Below are 25,033 nucleotides of genomic sequence, written 5' to 3'. Positions count from 1 at the left end.
AAAAGGAAAATGCAGAGAACTGGGGGAGGGAAGAGTGTTTTTCCATAGATTTTGAACTTGAAATTTTTTTATAATTTATTTATTTTTTTAATTTACATCCAAGTTAATCAGCATATAGTGCAACAATGATTTCAGGAGTAGATTCCTTAATGCACCTTACCCATTTAGCCCATCCCCCCCACAACCCCTCCAGTAACCCTCTGTTTGTTCTCTATATTTAAGAGAGAACAGTATAATATATTTTCAACAAATAATATAGTACAATATAAATAATACAATAATGTAATATATAACTATAATATAAGTATATATAATGTATACTAATATAATTGTTATATTATTAATATATATAATAATATAAATAAATATATGTTTTCTCCATCTCCCTATTTTTGTATTATTTTTGCTTCCCTTCCCTTATGTTCATCTGTTTTATATCTTAAAGTACTCATATGAGTGAAGTCATATATTTGTCTTTCTCTGGCTGACTCATTTTGCTTAGCATAATACCCTCTAGTTCCATCCATGTGGTTGCAAATGGCAAGATTTCATTCTTTTTGATTGCCAAGTAATACTCCAGTGTATGTGTGTGTGTGTGTGTGTGTGTGTGTGTGTATGTGTGTGTGTATGTGATATATATACACATACACACACACACATATATGTCTGTGTATATATATATGTCTGTGTGTGTGTGTGTGTGTGTGTGTGTATATATATATGTATATATATGCCACATCTTCTTTATTCATTCATCCATTGATGGACATTTGGGCTCTTTCCATACTTGGGCTATTGTCAATAGTACTGCTATAAACATTGGGTGCATGTACCCCTTCGAAACAGCACAGCTGTGTAAATACCTATAAATGCCCCTTGCATAAATACTGTGCAGTTGCTGGGTCATAGGATAGTTCTGTTTTTGATTTCTTGAGGAACCTCCGTACCGTTTTCCATAGTGGCTGCACAAGTTTGCATTCCTACCAGCAGTGCAAAAGAGGTCCTCTTTCTCCGCATCCTCACCAACATCTGTTGTTGTCTGTGTTGTTAATGTTAGCCATTCTAACAGGTATGAGGTGGTATCTCATTGTGGTTTTGATTTGTATTTCCCTGATGATGAGTGATGTTGAGCATTTTTTCTTCTGTCAGTTGGCCATCTGGATGTCTTCTTTAGAAAAATGTCTGTTCATGTCTTTTGCCCATTTCTGCACTGGATTATTTGTATTTTGGGTGTTGAGATTGATAAATTCTTTATAGATTTTGGATACTAGCCCTTTATCTGATATGTCGTTTGCAAATATCTTCTCCCATTCCGTTGTTTGACTTTTAGTTTTACTGATTGTTTCCTTCACTGTGCAGAAGCTTTTTATTCTGATGAGATCCCAATGGTTCATTTTTGCTTTTGTTTTCTTTGCCTCTGGAGACATGTTGAGTAAGAAGTTGCTGCAGGCGAGGTCAAAGAGGTTTTTGCCTGCTTTCTCCTCTAGGGTTTTGATAGCTTCCTGTCTTCTGTTTAGGTCTTTCATCCATTTTGTGAACTTGAATTTTTTTTTAATTTTTTAAAATACTTATTTATTCTTGAAAGAGAGAGAGACAGAGTGTGAGCGGGAGAGAGGAAGAGAGAGAGAGAAAGACAGAATCCGAACCAGGCTCCAGGCTCCAAGTTGTCAACATAGAGCCCGACACAAGGCTTGAACCCAAGAATTGTGAGATCATGAACTGAGCCAAAGTTGTACATTTAACCAACAGAGCCACCCAGGCGCCCTGAATTTGAAAATTTTTTTTTTTTTTTTTTTAATTTTGTCTTGGTGCTATAGCTGTTTTTCTGCAATATGCTCTGTCTTCCTCCTCATACTTTTGCTCTACTAGTTTTCTTTTTTCTAAGTTCTACTTTTTAAAAATACTATTTGAGGTAAACTTGTCATCCTAGAAAAAGGAAGCCTTATGTACTATCATTTTTTTCTATTTTTTACTTTAATTTAAATTCAAGTTAGTTAACATTCAGTGTAGTCTTGGCTTCAGGAATAGAATCCAGTGGTTCATCGTAATTGCATTACTAGGTATTTATCCAAAGGATACAAAAGTGTAGATTCATAGGGGCACATGCACCCCTGTGTGTATATATATACTATCATTTTTTTTCTAGCTCTTTCCCACAGCAATTTACTAAATTTATCCAGATTTGGGGTTGTACTTCTTTGAGGTATTTTTTGTATTTTATATAAATTAAGCTGCATATATACATAGATATCGTAAGTTTTTTTATGTATAAGTACTTATATGTTTATATTAACTGTAAATAGAATTCATATTTCAGGGTAACTCAAAACCTTTGTACAATCAGATAGAGTTATTTTTTTAATTAAAAAAAAAATTTATTTTTAGAGAGAACAAGAGAGCATGCAGGGGAAGGGCATGGAGAGAAGGAGAGAGAGTATCCCAAGAGATGTGGGGCTTGATCTCATGAACCAAACCATGAGATCATGACCTGAGCTGAAATCAAGAATCATCTAGATGCTTAACCGACTGAGCCACCCAGGTGCCCCCGTAAGAGTAGTTTTTTTTCAAAACACAGAAAAACAGCTGTAGCAACAAGGGTTTATGAAATTCTATTATCCTTGAATTACTCTTTGAAGCTCCAGCTCCTAAGGACAGTTTACTTTCTACACTGGATGTCTAAATACCAATTATGATTAAATAACATGTGCCTGACCCAGCCCTTGAGAGCCTCACCTATATAAGAATGAACATCCAGGCATTTGGACCACTCTGGCCCTCTCAAAATAGTTAAGTATCAGTCTGTTAAAAAGTTTCCTCCAATATTACAGAACATGATATTTTCCATCATGAAGCATAACAGCTGCCTTTGACAGATATTCCATCACTTACCTCCTGCTTAACATGGGTCACTGTGTATTCACAGACACATAGAATTGGGAAGTATGTATAGTCTATAACTATTTTGTAAGGTCTTAAATAGAGAAAATAACACTCCTGGGAATGAGAACTGAAATAATGGCTTTACTGTCTTCTCAATCAAACTTTATAAAAATTAAATTCTTTTTATTAAAACCATTAAATATAGACTAAAGCTCCAATGTACATATATAAATATATACAGAAATCCTTAAAAATATAATTTCTTGTTTAAATGATTAGGAAAGTCAAAAACACTTTTGAGAGACACAAGGCAGAAGAAAGTGGTAATATCCCCATAGCAATAAGTGGCTTTTTAATATTGTAAAATTTCTCAGAAAATTTCTTGAAAAGACAAATTCAAAAGTGTAATATCAAAATATAAGGATAATGATATTTATAAATGTGATACACTTCTATGGGACATTCATCTGCATACAAATGTGCTCTTGGAGCTTTATTCTAATTTTGAACCAAGACTAAAAATAACATTTTGAAGCTACAGTTCTATCTACTAAACTCAATATTGAATACTCTAACTTAGTAAACTTAAAATCTCACAAAAATTTAGTCTTATAATTGCTTAGAGAAAAAAAATGATTTTGCTCTTCTTTGTTCATGCTGATATATTTACCTGTGTGAAAAAGAAGTTTATTAGTCTTTCTCCCAACCACTTGTCCCAAGATGTGCTGACTTAACATCACCATTGGCATTGCTATTCTCTAAGCTCTAATATGCCACTTTCCTACTAGTGCTTTTCAGAAGAATTGATGTGGAGTTGTGGCAGATCATTCAAACGACTGATTAGAACTTTGCTATAGGGGCATGTAGATGTGGTGGGAAAGACTATGCCGTTTATAAACATTCAGACAGATTAAATCATATCTAGATTAACACCTAAACATCATATGTTTTTTCAGTGTATCTTTTTGTTTGCTTCATTTAAAGCAGCTTTTTTTTTTTAATGTTTATTCGTTTTTGAGCCAGAGTACAAGTGGGGGAGGAGCAGAGAAAGAGAGAGAGAGACAGAATTGGAAGCAGGCTCCGGGCTCTGAGCTGTCAGCACAGAGCCCAACCAGGGGTTTGAACCACAAAGTGCAAGATCATGACCTGAGCCGAAGTTGGATGCTCAACCAACTGAGCCACCCAGGCTCCTCTAAAGCAGCTCTTATTCTTAGGAGAAATAGGTAATAAAGACTTCTTAGTAATACTTATAAAAACAGATGGAGGTCAGAGATGATCATGCTTGGGAAAATTATTAATTAAATAAAATTATTTTCTGGTATGTTCTTTGCACTATAATTGAAGAACATAGAAAAACCATGCTGAGTACTACAATGAGGAGTTTATTCAAAATTTAAAGCCAAAAAGTTTTTTCATAAAGAGAATTATACCGAAAGTCATGTTATGTTTAATACTATTTAATTATTGTTGATGTAAACATAATTATGTTCATGCTCATCTGTATTGGCAAATATGATAAAGAAATTAATAAGTATATAGTGTTACCCACAATGTTCCCAGCTCTCTTAAGAGAATTTGAAAAACAATAAAAAAAGAAATGATATAATCTTACCCTGATTGCAGTATATGAGAATTTATTTTTAGAACACCAAATCTAGAAGAGTGATGCCAGCAACATGGCAGAGTAAGAAGCTCCTTCAAACTACCATCTTCCACAGAAACATAGAAAACTATGCAGAAAAGGTCAAAATCAAGTTTTTTTAGAACTCTGGAAAGCAAAGGTTTATATCACCCAGGCTAATACTGGATAAAAAACAACTTAGAAAATGCCAGGAAAGTTTGTGGTGTTTTGAATTGCCTTTACTCCACCCCCTGCATGGCTCAGCAGTGGTCCACATTCCCAGTGTGGGACCCTGGTCCCTGGTTCTAGAAAAAGCAGAAAAGACTTTTTTTCAAGTTTGTATTACATTCTGGTTAGTTTACATATATGGTTACATTGGTTTCAGGTGTAGAATTTAGTGATTCATCATTTACATATAAACCCAATGCTCACCACGTAAAACTTATTTACAAATTATTGTGTTTGCCCGTTCTAACCTACTGGCAGGGATACCTGAAGGACTTATGTAAGGCAGTTATCTTTCTTCCGCCTAATATGGAATTTAGTCAGGTATAAAAGTGGCAGAAATTGCTTGAAAAAAAGTTTAAAGTGAATGAAAAATCCACAGGGGTGCCTGGGTGGCTCAGTCAGTTAAGCGTACAACTTCGGCTCGGGTTGTGATCTCATAGTCCATGGGTTCGAGCCCTGTGTCGGGTCTGTGCTGACAGCTCAGAGCCTGGAACCTGCTTCAGAATCTGTGACTCCCTCTCTCTCTGCCCCTCCCCTGCTCCTGCTCTCTCTGTCTCAAAAGATAAATAAATGTTAAAAAAAAAATTAAAATTGAAAAAAAAAAATCCACAGCCTCCTGGTGCAAAAGATATGGCTGAAACATCCATATTATGATATTTAAATACCCAGTTTTCAACAATAAAGAATCATATAGCCTGCAAACAAACAGGGAATTGTGACCCATTCACAGGAAAAAAAAAGCAAATTAACAGAAACCATACCCAAGGAAGCCCAATATCAGAATTGTTGGACAAAGACTTTACATCATTTGCCTTAAATATACTCAGAAATCTAAAGGATACCATCTATAAAGAATAAAAGGTAACTAGGAAAAAGTGATGTGAAATCATAAAGAAAATATGAGAATATCATAAAGAAAAACTATAAAAGAACTAAACAGGAATTCTAAAGATGAAGATATAATTATCTGAAAAGAAAAATTCACTAGAGGTATTCAATAGTAGATTCGAACAGAAATAAGACAGAATCAGTCATTTTAAAAATAGGACAATTGAAATTATTGAGTTCTGAGGAGAAAAAAAAAAAAAAAAGAATGAAACAAATGAACAAAGCCTAAGGAAATGTTAAATACTATTAGACCAATCAACAAAAGCATTGTGGAGTCCCAAAAGGAGAAGAGAGAAAGTGACAGAAAGTTTATTTGAAGAAATAATGGCTGAAAACTTTCCAAATTTGATGTAGTACATGAATATACACATCCAAGACTCAATAAACTCTGAATAGGATAAATTCAAAGATTCATACCAAGACACATCATAATCAAACTGTAGAAAGGTAAGGAAAATAATTTTGAAAGCAAGTGAAAATTCATTATGTACAAGGGATCCTCAGTAAGGTTAACAGCTGATTTCTTATTAGAAACCATGGGGAACAAAAGGCGATGGGATGATTATTTAAAGTGCTGAAAGGAAAAATAACTGTCAACCAAGAATTCTATGTCTGGAAAAATTGTCTGTCAAAAATCAAGGATATTTTTTGTAATCAAGGATAAATTAAGATATTTCATATAAACAAAATCTGGCAGAGTTCATTACCAGAGCAGTGCAGCCCTATATGAAATGCTAAAGGGAGTACTTTGGGTTCATATCAAAGGACACTAGAGGGTCCCTGGAAGCAGAATAAAAATAGAAAAATCTCTAGTAAAGGTAACTACATTGGCATACATAAAACCCAGTATTACTGACAATGTTTTTGGCTGTTAAATCCACTTTATATTTCCTACATGAGTTAAGAAATAAATGCATAAAAATAATGATAAATCTATGTTGTTGAGCCAGATATAATTTATGACAGCGTAAAGAGGGTACAGAACTGTGTAGGAGCAAGAGCAGCTCTTCCCTAATATTGTAAACAAGAGAAAGATGCCCACTTTGCACCATTGCAATTCAGTATTATACTGGAAGTTCTATCTAGAATGATTAGATAGCAAAAGGAAATATAAGGCATCTATAGTTGAAAGGAATCAATAAAACTACCTGTATCCACAGATGACATGATTCTATATGTAGAAAATCCCAAGAAAGAAAGCAAATAGAGCTAATAAACAAATACAGAAAAATTGCAGGGTACAAGATCAACACACAAAAATCAATTGTTTTTCTACATCAGCAATGACTAGTCCAAAAGGAAATTAAGAAAACAATTTATAGTACATCCAAATAATAAAATATTTAGAAAACATTTACTAAGTAGGTGAAAGACGTATTAAATGAAAACCAAAAAATATTATTGAAAGAAATGAAAGACTTAAATAATAAAAATCCATTCTCTGTTCATGAATTGCATGACTTAATATTGTTAAGATGTCAGTACTACCCAAAGTGATCTACAGGTTCAATACAGTTTCCATCAAAATTACAATAGCCTTTTCCTGTAGAAATTGAAAAACTCTTCAAATTCTTTTGTATTTCTAGGGACCCTTAATAGCCAAACAAAACTTGGCAAAGAATAACAAACATGTCACCCTTTCCAATTTCAAAACTCACTATAAATTTACAATAACCAAAACAATGTGTGAATATAGACATGTAGACCAATGGAATAGAATTTAGATTACAAGTGTAAACCTGTATGTGTGGTCAATAGATTAATTTTTTTTTGACATGGATGAGAAGACTATTTGATGAGGAAAGAATAGTTTCTTCAACAATGCTTCTGGGACAATTGGATATTCGCTTACATAATAATGATGTTAAATTCCTCCTTCATACTATTTACAAAAATTAATTCAAACTTAATCAAAGACCTAAATATAAAAGTTAAATCCATAAAACTCTTTAAAGAAAATACAGGGGTAAATCTTCATGATCTTGCACTTGACAATGGATTCTTAGCTAGAACACCAAAGGCATGAGCAATAGAAGACAAAATAGATACCTGAGACTTCGTCAAAATTAAAACCTTTGTGTATCAAATGACATTACCAAGCAGGTGGAAAGACAGTATGCAGAATAAGAGAAAATAACATCAATTCACATACCTGTTAAAGAACAAGTATTCAAAATATATAAAAAACACTTAGAACAACAAAAAAACAAACTACCTAATTAAAAAATGGGCAAAAGACTTGAATAGCCATTTTTCAAAAGAAGGTATATAAATGACCAGTGAGTACACTAAAAGGTGCTCAACATCATGAGTCATTAGAGAAATGCAAATCAAAACTGCAATGAGGCATCACTTCACACTCACTAGTATGCAATAATTGTAAAAATAGAAAATAACAGCAGTTGATGAGCATATGGAGAAATTAAAGCCTTTGTATGTTGCTGGTTGGAATTGAAAATGATTCAGCTGCTTTGAAAAAGTTTAATGGTTCTCCCAAAAGTTAAATTTAAAACTTCCACTTCACCCTGCAATTCTGCTCTTAGGTATATACCAAAATAATTGAAAACAGGCACTCAGATAAATAAATGTAAATGCATGTTCATAGCAGTGCTATTCACAATAGCCAAAAAGGTAGAAACAGCCCAGATGAATCAACAGATAAATGGGTAAATAATATAGTGTATATACATACAATTGAATATTATTCAGCCATAAAGAAAGACTGAAATTCAGATACATTCTGCAATATGGATGAACCTTGAAAACATTTGCAAAGTGAAAGAACCAGACATAAAATGTCACATATTGTATGATTCTACTTATAGGCACTATCCAGAATAGAAAAATATGTAGAGATGGAACACAGATTGGTGGTAGGCAGGGACTAGGTAGAAGGGGAATTGGGAGAAATTACTTGATGGGTAAAGGGTTTTCCTTTGTTGTAATGGAAATGTTTTGGAACTAGATAGAGGTGGTGGTTGCACGACATCATGTATATACTAACTGCCATTGATTTGTCCACTTTAAAGTGATTGATTTTATGTTATATAAGTTTCAACTCAGTAAATTATGTGAAAAAAACTATAAGAGGGATTAAAGAACTGTCAGTACTGGCATAATATTTTAATTCAGGAGTGGGAAAACTATAGTGCTTATGCCAAATCAAGCTCACCACCTGTTTTTGCACAGCCTTTGAGCTAAGAAAGGCTTTTACATTTTTAAATGGTTGAAAGAAAATAAAGAATATAAAATTCCATTAAAAATACTAGTGTGCTTTCAACTTTATTAAACTTAGAGAGCTTTTTCTATTGTCTCTGTTCTTTGGGTATTGAAAAAAAGATGAAAACAGCCTTCCCTTTCTATATGTATCTGTTGCTGCCATCTTCTGAAGAAAATGATGTATTAATTGGACCCAATTGAGATAACACAGTCTAGTATTAAAGCAAAGTATTAAACAAAGCATTTGGAGACCTGGGTTCTAATTATAGCTCTGACATATATTAGTAATGTGAACTTTGTCAACATAAACTATTTAATCCCCAGTTTTTCATCAGTTAAAGGAAATACTAGCAATATTTCAAGATTTTTGTGAAAGTTAAGGATAAGGTATGTAGAATTAATGTCACATAGTAGACATACAATGTAATGATAACTTTCAGTAATGAATGGGACAGATAGTTTATTTTTTCTTCTATATTAAAAAAACAGTTTCTGGGGTGCCTAGCTGGCTCAGTCAATGGGGCATGCAACTTGATCTCTGGGTTATGGGTTTGAGCCCCACATTGGGTATAGAGATTACTTTTAAAAAATCTTTAAAAAATAAATAACTTATAAAAATTTAAAAAAAAACACCTTCCTAAGTGGTTTCTCAGATAGATATTATCATACCAATTCATTTTCTTAAATAGATTTTATTTTTATAGCAGTTTTAGGTTCATAGCAAAATTGAACAGAAAGTACAGAGAATTCCCATATACCTCCTGCCAACACACACATGAATTCCTTTTTAAATCACATAATAGAAAAGTATTTTAATAACTATAGAACAATTTATTTTGCTTTTATGATCGAGGTCCCTGTTCTTTCTCCAGAACTCTATGTCTCAATATCTCCTTTCCACTAGTAATTCTAAAATGAGTGTGAGTATTCTTAGCCTACAAGTAAGATCTAATGTTTCCTTTGTCCCTAAAGATCATTGCATTGGCTCCTCTGATGGTTCTTTAATCAGCAACAAGGTAAACCAGTTGTGTTTTGATCCCCTTAACACATAGGTTTGCAGAGGTTGCAATGGGAAGATAAAGGAAACTTGCATTTTTTTTTTCTTTAGACCTGACCTGGAGATTTTTGCTCATGAAGTCTGTAATTATATAATCTCTTAGGTACTAGTCCTTTGGTAAGCAACTAATAATATTTCTTAGAAGACTCCTGGACTTGCTGCAAGTTTGATATCATACCGATCTTGTCATAACCATCTATTTCTCTAGCCTAGTCCACTCTATTTCATATAACATGCTTTCCTGGTCAGATTGGACTCATTCTTCCTACTGGCCATTTCTGCTCATCTTAGTGTCATGCCTACCACATCCTCATAGGTCATTATCATAAACACCATTGTCTAAACTTATAATATCTAATATTTAATGAGCATGAAGAATAAGATAAATATTAAAATAAACACCTTTTGTATACTATATAATTTATTCCTGAAAAACCCTATGAAACACATAATATTATTTGCACCATGTTACTGTTGAGTAAATTAAGAATTTGACACAATGACATAATAGCTAATAATAATGAATAGCACTTACAATATTGAGACTAGTTCTACTTGAGGCTCATGCTATTACTATTTAGTGTTCATAGTCATAATAAAAATATCTTACTCTTGGTCCAAATATATATGTAAATATTTGGATAAGTAGTAGCAACTTAATAATAGTAAACACACACAAATCAAACCCAGAGATACCCTACTCTTTCTGTTTGAAGTGTCAATGCCTCTCATATTGCTTACCTCAGTTAGTCTTTAATTTGTTTCTTTTTCCTCTTTATTTCTCCACATATATCCTTCCTCACACAATTCAATTTATTATCTCATCTTATTGTGCCACCACCATTTAGTCATTGATCTTTCATAACAAAATATGTAATGAAACCATACTTACAAATACTTGATGAGGACGGGGGTGGAAGTGTTTGATAAATCCAATTTGATTATAATTCTACAGGTAACCTAAATAATTTATATCCATCTAAGAGGAAAGTAATTTAAAAAATAGGGAAGCTTGGCAGGTGGGCAGAGAAGGCTTAGTTGGTTGAGCATCTGACTCTTGATTTTGGCTCAGCTTATGATACCATAATTGTGACATTGAGCCCTGTGCTGGGCATGGAGCCTACTTAATATTCTCTCTCTCCCTTTCCCTCTTCCCCTCTCCTGCTTGTTCACTCACTCACTCTCAGATAATAATAATAATAATAATAATAATAATAATTTAAAATTAAAAATAAATTAAAAAACAATATTAGCTGTTTTAACCTTTTGGGACCCCTTGGTTTTATTGCATTGCACTGGCTGGTAGAAGTTCTATTTTTTGTAAACTGTTTACCCATTTGGATATTTTATCTTGATATTTATCAAGATTTCTCATCCTTGGCACAATTAATATTTGGGGCTGTGTAATTCGTTTTAGGTGGGAAAAGACTGTCCTGGGCATTATTAGATGTGTAGCAGCACCCTGGCTTCTATCCACTAGATTCTATTAGCACTCTAACTCCCAGTGATGACACCCTAAAAGTGTCTCAAGACATTGCCAAATGTCCCTGGAGGTTTAAATAGGCCCCAGTTGAGAACTGCTGGTCTAATCTATTGTTCTGTATGCCTATCTGATTCTCAGTCACCATATTCAATGAGTTTTAAATATGTGGCCAAATCTGGTAAGTTTTATTTTTTCAAAGTTTGGAGAGTCTTTGTGGCACAGCAATGATCTGAATCTAAACATTTTTATTTTGTTCTTTCTGATTTTTATTTGCAAGTATTTTCTTTGTTCTGTTATAGTTTTGATTTTTTTATCTAGGAGTTGTTTCCTGCTCCATCTTGAAAATTGACTTATTCTAGATATACCAAATATAGGTAACAGAAGACTACTTAATTCTTCCATTGCAAAAATATCTCATTCTATTGATAAGGATTTAAAAATCCAAAAAGATTAATCAATTTTTTTCAGGATTAATAGCTAACTTGAGGCTAGCCTGACACTAAAACCTCTCCATCCATATGTTACAAATACATTGTATTCAATATTAAAACTCTGGCTAGAATTTTAAAATCTCCCTCCTTTGATTTGACTTTAATTATCTGTTGGAATTAACCTTGAAAGTGATAAGAATTTATTAAAGGGGCCAGGGTGGCTTAGTCAGTTTAGGGTCTGACTCATGGTTTTCGCTCAGGTCATGATCTGAGTTCTAGCCCCACGTGGGGCTCTGTGCTGATAGCATGGAGCCTGGTTGGGATTCTCTGCCTCCCTCTCTCTCTTCCCCTCCCCAGCTCATGTGCGCATGTTCTCTCTCTCAAAAATAAATAAATAAGCATTAAAAAAAATTTCTTGGGGCACCTGGGTGGCTCAGTCAGTTAGGCATCCGACTTTGACTCAGGTCATGATCTCGCGGTCCCTGAGTTCAAGCCCCATGTCGGGCTCTGTGCTGACAGCTCAGAGCCTGGAGCCTGTTTCAGATTCTGTGTCTCCCTCTCTCTCTGACCCTCCCCCGTTCATGCTCGCTTGCTCTCTCTCTCTCTCTCTGTCTCAAAAATAAATAAACATTAAAATTTTTTTTTTAAAAAACAATAATTTCTTATAAACATTGGGGTACAAGTGCCCCTATGCATCAGTACTCCTGTATCCCTTGGATAAATTCCTAGCAGTGCTATTGCTGGGTCATAGGGTAGGTCTATTTTTAATTTTCTGAGGAACCTCCACACTGCTTTCCAGAGTGGCGGCACCAATTTGCATTCCCACCAACAGTGCAAGAGGGTTCCTGTTTCTCCACATCCTCTCCAGCATCTATAGTCTCCTGATTTCTTCATTTTGGCCACTCTGACTGGTGTGAGGTGGTATCTGAGTGTGGTTTTGATTTGTATTTCCCTGATAAGTGAAATAAGCCATACAGAGAAATACAGATACCATATGGTTTCACTCTTATGTGGATCCTGAGAAACGAACAGAAACCCATGGGGGAGGGGAAGGGAAAAAAAAGAGGTTAGAGTGGGAGAGAGCCAAAGCATAAGAGACTGTTAAAAACTGAGAACAAACTGAGGGTTGATGGGGGGTGGGAGGGAGGGCAGGGTGGGTGATGGGTATTGAGGAGGGCACCTTTTGGGATGAGCACTGGGTGTTGTATGGAAACCAATTTGACAGTAAATTTCATATATTAAAAAATAAAAAAAAAAGAAAAAAAAACAATAATTTCTTAAAAAGCAGAGATTTTTTGAGTATGTAAATATATCAAATAAATGTATTTTTAATCTACTTTTTACAGAAATCTATTTTAATCTACTTTTCACAGAAAATCCCATTAATATGATCAGACGGAACATACTAATCATTTTATCAAAGTTGTTATGTAGCATCCAAAATTAGTGTTTCGACGCTTGCAATGGAGAAAGTGGGAATTACCTATTCTGGTGTTCTCTCCCAGGACATCTTACTCCAGACATTTAGGACAGCAGAGAAGCAGTCAAAGAGTAAAGGGGGTCAGGCTAGAAGATAAATGGGATGGGTCTGCCATTGCTGAGAGGGTGGGGAGTTGAGAGGAATGCAGGGGCCCCAGCCAACAACAATGATGAGGGAATCCTAATGATGAAGAAGGTGGCAAGGATAGAAGTAAAGAACATTGTATGATGCGCTTTGGAAGATAAAAGTATTATTTATTGACAGCATACCAAAGCAGTTATTTCTTGTTATTATCTTTAGAGTTATTATTTTCTGTGATTATCTGTAAAGATATTAAAAATATAATAGTTAGAAATATGAGATTTAGAAGTGGCCATACCTGAATTCAAGTCCCAGATCTTCCACTTATCAATGATATGACTTGAGCAAAATTTTTAACTCAGATAAACCTCAGTTTACTCATCTGAAAAATAAGGGTGGGGGTAAATTATCTATACATAAATTTTAATGTGTCAGATAATGTGGTACTTGTAAAGTGGCCCTAGAAATTCTCAGGAAGTGCTAGCCAAAATTATTGGTATTAAGGAGGCTGTATACAGATGAACCCCAACTTATGATAGTTTAACCTATGATTTATTTGTCTTCATGATGGTGCAAAAGCAATAAGCATTCAGTAGGAACTGTACTTTGAATTTTGACCTTTTCCTGTGCTAGTGTTATGTGGGAGAGTCCTCTCTCGTGATGCTGGACAATGGCAGCCACAGCTCTCGGTCAGCCACGTGATCATGAGGGTAAATAACAATTACACTTAAACCATTCTGTGCCTGTACAGCCATTCTATTTTTCACTTTCAGCACAGTATTCAGTAAATTACATGAAATATCCAATACTTTATTAGAAAATAGGTTTTGTGTTAGGTGATTTTGCCCAACTAGTAGGCTAATATAAGTGTTCTGAGCATGTGTAAGGTAGGCTAAGCTAGGCCATGATGTTTGCTACATTAGATGTCTTAAATGCATTTTTGATTTATGGTATTTCCAATTTATGATAGGCTTACCAGGATGTAACCCCATCATAAATTGAGGGAGATCTATATATAAATCTGAGACTGCCTGAATATGTTCTTTAAAATTTTCAGACTCATTGCAGTTTTAAAATCAACTCTTTCTTGCTGATGGAAACACTTAGTTTATCAATTAACTTTATAATAATTGCCCTTCCTGCTGTAAAAGTGAAGATTCAGTAAATAATGACCCAAGAACAGATGCCAGGGAATGTACTAATTTTTCCAAACTGATTTCTTTGATTCAGTCAGCAACTACTAATTAGACTGTGTAAATAAATTCTAAAAATCGAATGTCAACAAAATTGGATACTATGCTACTTTTAGCTTGTATTTTTTGGAAACACAGTTGTCCTAAAACAGTGATGAATTTGACTGCTTTTATAAAAAAAATGGGTTAATTTAGGCATACACCTATGTAGTGGGGGAAAAAAAAACCATAAAGATACAATTTATCTTTGTCAAAATCTATTATGACCCAATGTAAAATATGGGTCATATGTAATGTAAATGATGTAAAGAATATGTTATCTTAACATCATTAGTAAATTCTTGATCAAACACTGATGTGCCAAAAATTTGCTATCTTTCTACCTTTCTGTTATCACTTTTGAATATTTTATCACAAATAACACTTAGAAAGAAATAATAAGAGTCCAATTAGAATTGTTAAACAAAAATTTAGTTATTTACTGAGTATCTACTATATTTCTGGCAGTGTATTAATTTTTCATATGTATTATGTATTAAATGTATGGTATTATTCATATCTTGTTTGAATGCCAAGATTAGACTGAGAAAGCTAATTGGCATACTCAGAGTCACACAGATGTAAGTATAGTAAGTCATGAAGATAGAGTTCGGACCCAGTGTATCTTATTCAGAAATTTGTTTAACTAACTTCTGTACTTTGCCACTTCCTTTAGCATTGTTCAAAAATACACTTTCTTAAACATTGAAAATTTTCAGTTTGCTCTGTTGTTATTACATTAAAATGCAATCCTTGCCATATTATGTCATTATAAAAATTATAAAAAATTGGCTATAGTAGTAATAGCAGCTAAAAGTTACTGAGCAATTAATAGGTGCCAGCCAGGTTCTGCACTATGTGTTTCAATATGCACTATTTAACTTCCATTCGAAGAAGTAAGTAATTGTTTCTGTACCCACATTACAGACGAAAAAACGAAGCTCTCAGGAGACACATATGTTACACACAACTGGCAGTAGCAGAGATGTGATCCAAACCCAGGTATGTCTGATTCTAAAGCTATTTACCAGTATAATGTTTATATGAAGTTACATATAATTTAATAATTCTTATGATGAGAAAAATATATTGTAAGAACTGAGAGTAATTTTCAGACTTGAAATAATCTAAATAACGTGACAGGTAATTGCTACTAAACCAAAATTCTTCAAACCAAAATTCTATGGACTTCATGTTTGTGCCTGACTCAAGGTTCAGACTAAGGAAATTTCAGAGTTTTAAGATGCTCTTAGATAGCTAGAATGATCCAATAGTTTGGAATTTTGCTCATCTATAAATGTGTGGGTACAGAATTATATATAGCTACATATTTCATACTACTCTAGATAATTGAGCTATGATACTCAACTGAATTGGTGTGTCCTTTGCTTTCCTGTTTTATCACCCAGGCTCTGCGCTGACAGCAGGGATCCCCATGCGGGGCTCAAACTCAGGAACCACAAAATCGTGACCTGAGTCAAAGTTGCTTAACCAACTGAGCCACCCGGACTTTTTAATACAAAACTTATGAGGGTCTGTTGGCTCACTCTAGAAGGTAGCTTAGTGTAATGGTTAAGAAAGGGAATCTGGAGCCAGACTGCCTGGGTTCAGACTTCTAAGTATGTGATTTTACTTAACTTTCTTAACCTATTTGTGTCTGAGCTTTCTCATCTGTAAAATTAGGATGATACTAATGTGTTTCACAGAGGATTGCTATAAGACTGAAATGAGTAAAATGTGAAAAATATGTAGAATAATGTCTGGACAAAGTAAGAGCTGTATAACTATTTGCTAAATAAATAAATGAAAATAAAGCCTTCACCAGTAAGCCTAATTGGAAGTATTTTCTCTGTTTGCTGATGTGTTTGATTCATCTCTTAAGGCACTAACCACTTTGCCTACTCTTATAATTATCTACTTGCATACCTTTTTACTAATAGTAGGTTTTAAGCTTCTTGAGAAGAGAGATTATTTCTTGTATTGCCTCAGGACTGTTCAATAAGACTCCTATATAAGTGAATCAATGATTCTCTAGAGCCAGGCAAGTGATTTCCTTCCATTTCCTTCCATCTGAGAGAATATTGCTGATGTCAACCTTAAAAATAAAATAGCCAGTTATTTTACTAGCAGAATGATTTTGTTTGGGAATAGCAGAGAAATTGCAGTTAGGGACATGCAAGCTGTGGTGAACCATAGGCAAGCACAAATAGACAAAGGGGAGGTCAGCTTTTATTAGGTTTTAGGAGGAAATTGGAGAGGGTTGCTTTGAACACAAGGTCACTGGAGAAGAACAAGAGTTTGAGGTTTGGCAATCTCTGGTTGGCTGTGAGCAGTGGTTAGTGAGTTGTTGCTGTAACAGAGAGGGATCTTCCTACTTTTCCAAAAAGCAGTAGATGAAATTTCTATGTGAAAAATGTCGTCCCTTTTCAAGATAATTCTTATCTTTCTTCCTGCTGGTTATGCAGGCTACAGCAATGGAACCTGCATGAGAGCTCCCCCTTCAGCACTTCTCAAATCCATTTTATTTTTTCATTTTGAGAGAGAGAGAGAGAGGGAGAGAGAGAATCCGAAGCAGGCTCTGTACCATCAGCATAGAACCTGACACAGGGCATGATCTCATTGACCATGAGATCATGATCTAACCCAAAAATCAAGAGTTGGATGCTTAACTGACTGAGCCACCCAGGCACCCCTTCTCAAATCCATTGTAAATGAAATTTCTTTTATTTTCACACTGATGATTATAGCACCATTACACCATTTTTCACACTGACATGGCAGTTAACACTGGTAGAAATTGTTACCTTCTGATATGATCACTTGGTGCCCTCTATGTATGTGGTAGGCAAAACAATATCCCTGCAAAGTTGTCTGTGTCCTGATCCCCAGAATCTATGGATACATTACTTGACTGGGCAAAGAGAACACTGCAGATGTGACTAAAATAAGAATTTTGAGATAGAGAAATTATTCTGGATTTTCCAAGTGAGCCCAGTATAATCACAAGTGTCCTTATAAGATGGAGACAATGGAGGCAGAGGTCATTGTGGTGCCATTATTAGGGATGGGGAGGGGGGAGCATGAGCCAGGAGATATGGATAGCTTTTAGAAGCTAGGACAGGAAAGGAATGGATTTTCCCTTAGAATCTCCTAAAAGAATACAGCCCTGCTGACAGGTCATTTTCAAGACTTCTTACTTCCAGAACTGTCAGTCAAATTTTGTTATATTAAGTTTGTGTTATTTTAAATCATGAAGTTTGTGGTTATAGCAGCCACAGGAAACTAATAAAATCTATTTCCATGAGTGAAAGATAATGAAACAAAGATAGTAATAAGGGAAGAAGGAAGAAATGAAGGAAGGAAAGAGAAGGAATGCTTTACTAGAGATAACATTTCTGTGGCTGATATGAATAAAAGGGCCAAAAACTAAATAGAGAGAATTAAGCAAATTATCATGGGCAGAAACTAAGCTGAAATGTTGGGAACAAAATTTCAAACAAATACATTAATTATTTTATTGAAAGTTGGTAGACAATTTATATGAAAATTACTTTATCACGAGCAAGTTATTGTAAGAAAAAAAAGATATTACATTAATACCTAAATTAATTTAAAAATGATGGCATCACAAACCAAGTACAGAGTTTCTTTTAAAAACCCAGTCTTAGGGGCACTGGGTGGCTCAGACAGTTAAGCATCCAACTTCAGCTCAGGTCATGATCTCAGGTTTGTAAGTTCAGGCCCCACATCGGGCTCTGTACTGACAGCTCAGGGCCTGGAGCCTGTTTCAGAATCTGTGTCTCCCTCTCTTTATGTCCCTCCCCTGCTTGCAATCTGTCTCTCTCTCTGTCTCTCTCTCTCTCAAAAATAAATCAAACATTAAAAACAAATTTAAAAAAATTTTTTAATGTTTTATTTATTTTTGAGAGAGAGAGAGACAGAGTGCAAACAGGAGAGGGGCAGAGACAGAGGGAGACACAGAGTCCGAAGCAGGCTCCAGGCCCTGAGCTGTCAGCACAGAGCCTGATGCGGGGCTCCAACTCACAAACCATGAGATCATGACCTGAGCCGAAGTTGGACACCTAACCAACTGAGCCACCCAGGCGCCCCCATTAAAAACCAAGTTTTAAAAAATTGAAAAAAAAAAAAACCTCTTGAGTGGGGAGGCATCTGGGAGGCTCAGTTGGTTAAGTATGTGACTCTTGATTTTGGCTCAGGTCATGATCTCATGGTTCGTGAGATCAAGCCCAACATTGGGCTCAACTCTAACAGTGGCAGAGCCTACCTGGGATTCTCTCTGTCCTTGTCTCAACCCTTCTCTTGCTTACATTCTCTCTCTCTCAAAAATAAATAAACAGGGGCACCTGGGTGGCTCAGTCGGTTAAGCGTCCGACTTCAGCTCAGGTCACGATCTCGCGGTCCGTGAGTTCGAGCCCCGCGTCGGGCTCTGGGCTGATGGCTCAGAGCCTGGAGCCTGCTCCCGATTCTGTGTTTCCCTCTCTCTCTGCCCCTCCCCCGTTCATGCTCTGTCTCTCTCTGTCTCAAAAATAAATAAACATTAAAAAAAATTTTTTTAAATAAAAAAATAAATAAACAAACATTAAAAAAAAATACAGCCAGTCTTGGAAATGGTGAGTAAAATTTTTTAAACTTATTCTCTCAGCAGTGATATTTAATTGTCTCCACTCATTCCTTCCTTCTCTTGCCTTTCATCTTGTCTCCCTGATTCTACTTCCAACCAAAAGCAGTTGTGTTTAGGGTAGTAGTGAAGGGAGAGTAAACAGAAGGGCAATGGTGGGGATGATACTGTCAGTCTCATTTTTAAAAAGAGACTGCAGAAGTGCTGAACAGAAGCTTTAATAGCATCCCTGGCAGTAACCACCCCTGTTCCCCGTGTATTTTGAATCAGATTTAATTTGAATTAAATAGAAATAAAACTCTTTACCATTGCACCCTAATGACTGTAATTTTCTCTCAAGCTGTTACTTACAGACACAGTATGCTGCACCTTGAAAAGAACATTCTTATCCTTTTTTATTGAGTCTGAAGGCTAATACCTTTATTTTTAAAAGTAGTCTATTTTTGAAGGATGAACTTAAATATTGTGAATTATTATGACACATAGGCCCTTCTGGATTTTTCACAAAAAGAGAAATTCCCAACTTAGTTGTCTTTATTTTTTTACTGTAATTCTAGCCAGCCCAATGATACCACCCAGTTTGTCTTTTTTAGGGTTATAATACTCCTGTCAGAAGCTCTATGGGAAGCATTTAACTTACCACATAGCCGTAACCCTGATTGCCAGAGCCAAAATGTCTCCAATATGACTTCAAGTAGTTCAAGTCTCTGGTGCCAGATGGCATGCAGATTGGTCCCTTTCACAGATACAGATGACACTGTGCCCAGAGTTTGTTAGAGTGTCTACATCTACTCCTGCTGGGAATATAATTTGGTAGAAAAACTCTTTGGCCTACCTGCCAGTGATACAGAAAATATAGATAGACAGACTCATTTCCAGATGACAGCTTTAAAATACACACCCTTCTCTGTTATCAGAATAACAAAGTACCAAAATTGAAAAATGCAGATAAACATGTATCTTAAAGCTGGATGGAAGAAGAAATTTATTAAAAAAGTAAAATTTTTAGTAGTAGTCTAAACAGAAATTTCACTGAATGAGAGATCTAATATGTCGTCTCCTTTTTCCCTCATTGTAAAAACTACCAAGGAGGAAAACAAGCTGTTCAGAATAAATGGAGTAGGGGAACCTCTTTGCATCTATGTATCATGACTTTGATATCCAAGAGGCTGCAATGAGTGGAAGGAATATCAATATTAATACAAGTTCCCTGAACTAGGTAATAGTTATTAGAATGAATAACTGAATCTAGATGCTATATTCTATAAGTTTTCTGTATTATATCCTATAAGTTTTCCATTTTTTTTATATCTGACAATTATATACAGTTTTAAAGACTTTTGTTCCAATTCTACCTCATGGAATGGTGGAGTAGGATTATTTTTCTGTTTTTAGGCACTTTCAAATCATCCAATAACCTGATTAATCAATTGATCATATTTCAAAAATTTTAGCCTATTTAGGAAGATAAATCTGCTTTAAAATTAAATTATTTGTTCTACAGCTGAAATAAAAGATTAAGATTATGATTTAAATTTGCTATATGAGTATCCTCTTTGTTAGAAAAATGTATAAAGTTGGGGGTATTTTATATACTCCAACATAATCTTGGGAATGAGAAGTAAGTTGTATAGATGCTTAATGTATATTTTCTGGGTTTTTTTTTTATTATATAGATATGCTGGACTTCAGTCTTTAACATGGGCAAATAAAACCATATAGTATTTTGCTTTTACCAGAGTTTTACAACTTGATAGCTTGTCAAATTAGTGATATACTGCCAAAATATTTTTAGAAATTATCCTAGAAAAAACCCAACAACTATATCCTATACATAAGCCAGTAGATCAGTTTGTAGGCATTTCTTTGTAGAACCGATATGCTAAGTGTGAATTTGAGGTAAAATATTTAGTATTTAGGAAAGAATAAAAAATGACTGTTGCATGTAAATCCTAAAAGAAATGTCAAAGAAGAAGTAAACTCAATAAAAGGATATTATATTTAAACATTCATAAGCAAACACAGTGTTCTTTAATTTAAGAGTAAAATACTGCATCAATGATGCAAATGATGTACAGCAAATAAAGTACGTTTTTTTAAACAGCAAAACTGATCTAATGTAATATGTCATGATTAAGCAAAGGGTTAAAGGGTTAAACTATTTGCCAAAGTTCTACTGATGAATGAAGTAGAAAAACTGAGATTTGAAACTAATTCTATGTAACTTAAGGCAAATTATTTGATCTCATAGTAAGGCTATGGGAACTCTTACAGCTCCTGGAGGAGCTGATTGACTCATAGTAGGTACTCAATGACTTTTAGCTATGATGATGATGTCGGTGGTGATTAGTATTAGAGATATCTAATAACAAATCTGTAACAAATGATCTTGTCCATTTGACGTCAATATACCATTCTTCCCATTTCAAAATGTCCTGGTTTTAATGGGCTTATAAAATATTCACGGATTGTTTTCTTCTTCAGCTGTTATACCTGTTTTTTACTTTCTCTGCTTCATTACCACACGTATTTTGCTGACTTGTGGACTGCCTGTGATACTGGATGAATGTCCAGTTACTGCCTTTCTCATTAGGACTTGGACAACTCTGGCTGCAAATACTTGTAAACTTATATTGTACCTTTACTTTCTATGTCTTCTTACTTTTATTTCTCATTTTAGTGTCCTCTGTTTCAGTACAGTTTTGATGCACGGTCTCTTTATTGCTGTCTGGTGAAAATTGACTTTTGCTAAGTCCATCCTTCATTCTCATCAACTCATCTTATAACTGAGAGTTATACTCATGAGTTTATGAATATAAAAGAGAGGGTCGTTACTAATCTAAAGCAAACAAATTGATTTTGTATCAAAAATTGCATAATAGAGACTTACTGTTCTCCAGTTTGCGTGCTCTCTTGCAAAGAGCCATCATTAATGTAAAGCAAGTTCAGGGCATGATGCTTGCTTTCAAGAATTTGGAATAACTAATTCGATTCTTTCACTCTATCAGAGTTACAGTGTTACTTCACTGGTGCCATCACCATCTACAGAAATGCTAGAATATTAGAAAAAAATGTGGAAAACCAATGTGGAAAAAGCAGTTAAAAACAAAAGTAGAATTTATTTTTTTTTTAGGTAGTATGTTTTGCTCGTTATATAAACAGAACTGATCCCGTGTAGCAGGGATCCCAGTTGTCATTTGATTATAAGGCATTGATTTGTAGTGAATGCGATTGTATGTAGGAGTCCCAGCGCCCCTTTTCCCACCCATCTTCTGCCATCTCAAGAAAACCGGCACTTTTGCATTCTGTCAAAAACTGAGAATAGGGTCTCCATTGTTTTTGCACCATCGATTTATAATTAATATAGAAGAGTATTTTTATCTCTCACGCTGTGTCCCTCTCCATCATCCATTGTAATCTCTTACTATATTCAAATCTGAGGCATATAGAGGCAGCTATAGTAAACCAGTAGCTGTCAGTTTTTGTGTGCCTCTTAAAACCATATAATTATGATTCAGATCCTCTACAGCTCATAGTAAAGTCCCTCACATCTATATTGTCATTTAAGCAAATAAAAATTTATGGACTGTAATGTAAGGTTGGGAAGAAATTTCAACCAGTAATGTAAACCTTATGGGAAAAATCTGTTTTGAACAGTTATTTCTGGAGAATAGGATATACACTTTTTCTATTGCCTTAAAGTAGTAAATGCAAAACATTTGAAAGTAGTGATACTTGTAGTTTGACTATTTCATTATTGTTGTTTTTAGTTTTGAGAAAACACTTTAAATAAGGGGCCTTTGTGAAGTACAGTGACAGTCACGATCCTTCATTGCATCCTCACTTTGATCTTGGCATTTTGTTCTAGATTTCCTTTCAGTGAGATGATACTATGTAAACAAAAATGTAACAAAATCTGAAGATTATGTGCTTATGGGAGGAAAAGGATGGCAGTGATAGTGAAAGGTTAAGGGGGAAACATAAATAATTAAAATTATATGTTACTTAAGTTAAAATCAGGTTTCAACTACCAAAAACTTTCAATAAGATGTTTTAAACATTTGATGCTATTTATAATATTTAATTTCAAAAGCTAAAAACATAACATGTATCTTTTTTAAAAAAGCATGTATTTTTTTGATAATTTAACAGAGATTCATAAATTAGCACATCTACTTTTACTATTATATTTTTATATTGTTAGTGCTAAATCGATTTTGAAATTTCAAGATTGATAAATTCCAGAATAGGTTATCCATCAAACAATGAACATGGTTTTTGAGAATGACAAGAATAAAAGAAAAACACCATTATTGTTAGTAATAAATGCAGTGAAAACAAAAAAAAAAGGAAGGAAGGAAAAGAGAAGGCAGGACAAAAGGAGGGAAGAAAGAAAGGAAGGAGAGGAAAAAAAAAAACACATAGGTAACCAAAAACTTCACTTTTGCGGTAAGGCGTAAGTAGGAAGCTTTACTTTAAACCCTGAAAAAATATGACACATCCAGGTTACAAATGCAAAAACGTCTACAGCTGAATCATACAGCAATTGACCCTGCACTTGAGGAAACCTCGATATCTAAAGGCCAAAATGCATATTCCATGTTTCCATTTAATTGGACTAAATATATTTGAAATTTTAACAAGCCATACTAATTACCCTGTTGCATGTCTACCATGGGCATACTGTGACTTTAAATGTTTACATATTTTATGTATGAGGATGGAATTACCATTACCATTATTTTTATAAAAAGAAAATCAAGCCCTGAAAAATTATATAAATTCCCAAAGTTCTCAATGGGAGGAATTTTTGAAGACGATAAGAGACTGGTCTCAAATCAAGCCATTTAATGCTAGACCTTCTGCTCTTTACTGCTATGATATTGTTCTGGAAATTATGTTCCTTTTAGCTTCACTGACCTCTTTTCACGGCTTTAACTGGAATATATCATTACAGCAGGCACACAAATGTAAAAATGCTACATCTCTACTCCTCAGTGACCTGACAGCTTAAAATTTGATGTAATTCAAGTGTAATTACTTAGGCTTTTCTCCTAAATGATACTTATTCTAAAACCTAATGTGTTGAAAATAATGTAACAGACCAAAGTTCTCCAAATATACATGAATATTATGTTGTAGAAGAATCATGGTAGCATTTAAATATGACTATTATCTGTTTTTTTCTAATAGAGTATCCTGAATAGGAGATAATCAAAAAGAATAATTGCTGAATGACTGGATTTGAGAATTTTCCACCTGTGAAAGCTGAATTCTGATTTCATACAGTGTTAGCTACCCTCAAAATACACTAATGTATGAACTTAAAAGAGTACTTTCTCATGATTCTTTCGTTCTGTAGTTTGTCTCTAACAATGGAGACATGGGACATATTATGGAAGAGGTGGCAGTAACCCTAAGGGTCATCAGAAGAGACCACATCTGTAACTACAAAACATACATGTTCCTCCAAATATGGGATACAAGTCCCTTTATTCTAACTTGGGTCCTCCATTTCTTTTTAAGGTATTAATTTCTCTTCTTTTGAGACTTCAGGACTCCTTATAATCAAAATCCCAGGCTTGTTTGGTTTCTGTTGATCTTCTTTGAGGGAAATAGCAAGAAGATGGATGGTCAACGTATGAATACTTGAGCAAACCGAATTTCACTCTTTGAAATTCTGTTACAACCAGGAAAAGAGAGTTATATTTTTTATAATAGTGAGGAAGAAAAAAAAGTTGATTAGTTGCTAACTTAAACATATTAAACACCATTGCTTTATGAAATAATCTCA

General features: G+C 34.5%; 1 long non-coding RNA gene across 1 annotated transcript in view; it reads left to right on the top strand.

The window, feature by feature from the left end:
* The window catches only part of LOC132676184 (uncharacterized), a 109,860-nt gene that overhangs the window by 6,423 nt on the left and 78,404 nt on the right, over positions 1-25,033 (top strand). The window contains exons 2-3 of the long non-coding RNA XR_013552857.1: positions 14,002-14,078; positions 15,528-15,602. This is a non-coding gene — a long non-coding RNA (uncharacterized LOC132676184). The remainder of the gene's footprint in view (positions 1-14,001; positions 14,079-15,527; positions 15,603-25,033) is intronic.

The sequence above is a fragment of the Panthera onca genome, chromosome A2 (genome assembly GCF_046562875.1).
Source record: "Panthera onca isolate mPanOnc1 chromosome A2, mPanOnc1 haplotype 2, whole genome shotgun sequence".
Lineage (NCBI taxonomy): Eukaryota > Metazoa > Chordata > Mammalia > Carnivora > Felidae > Panthera > Panthera onca.
The sequence above is the reverse complement of the archived record's forward strand: the minus strand, read 5'-3'. Positions and strand labels throughout refer to the sequence as shown.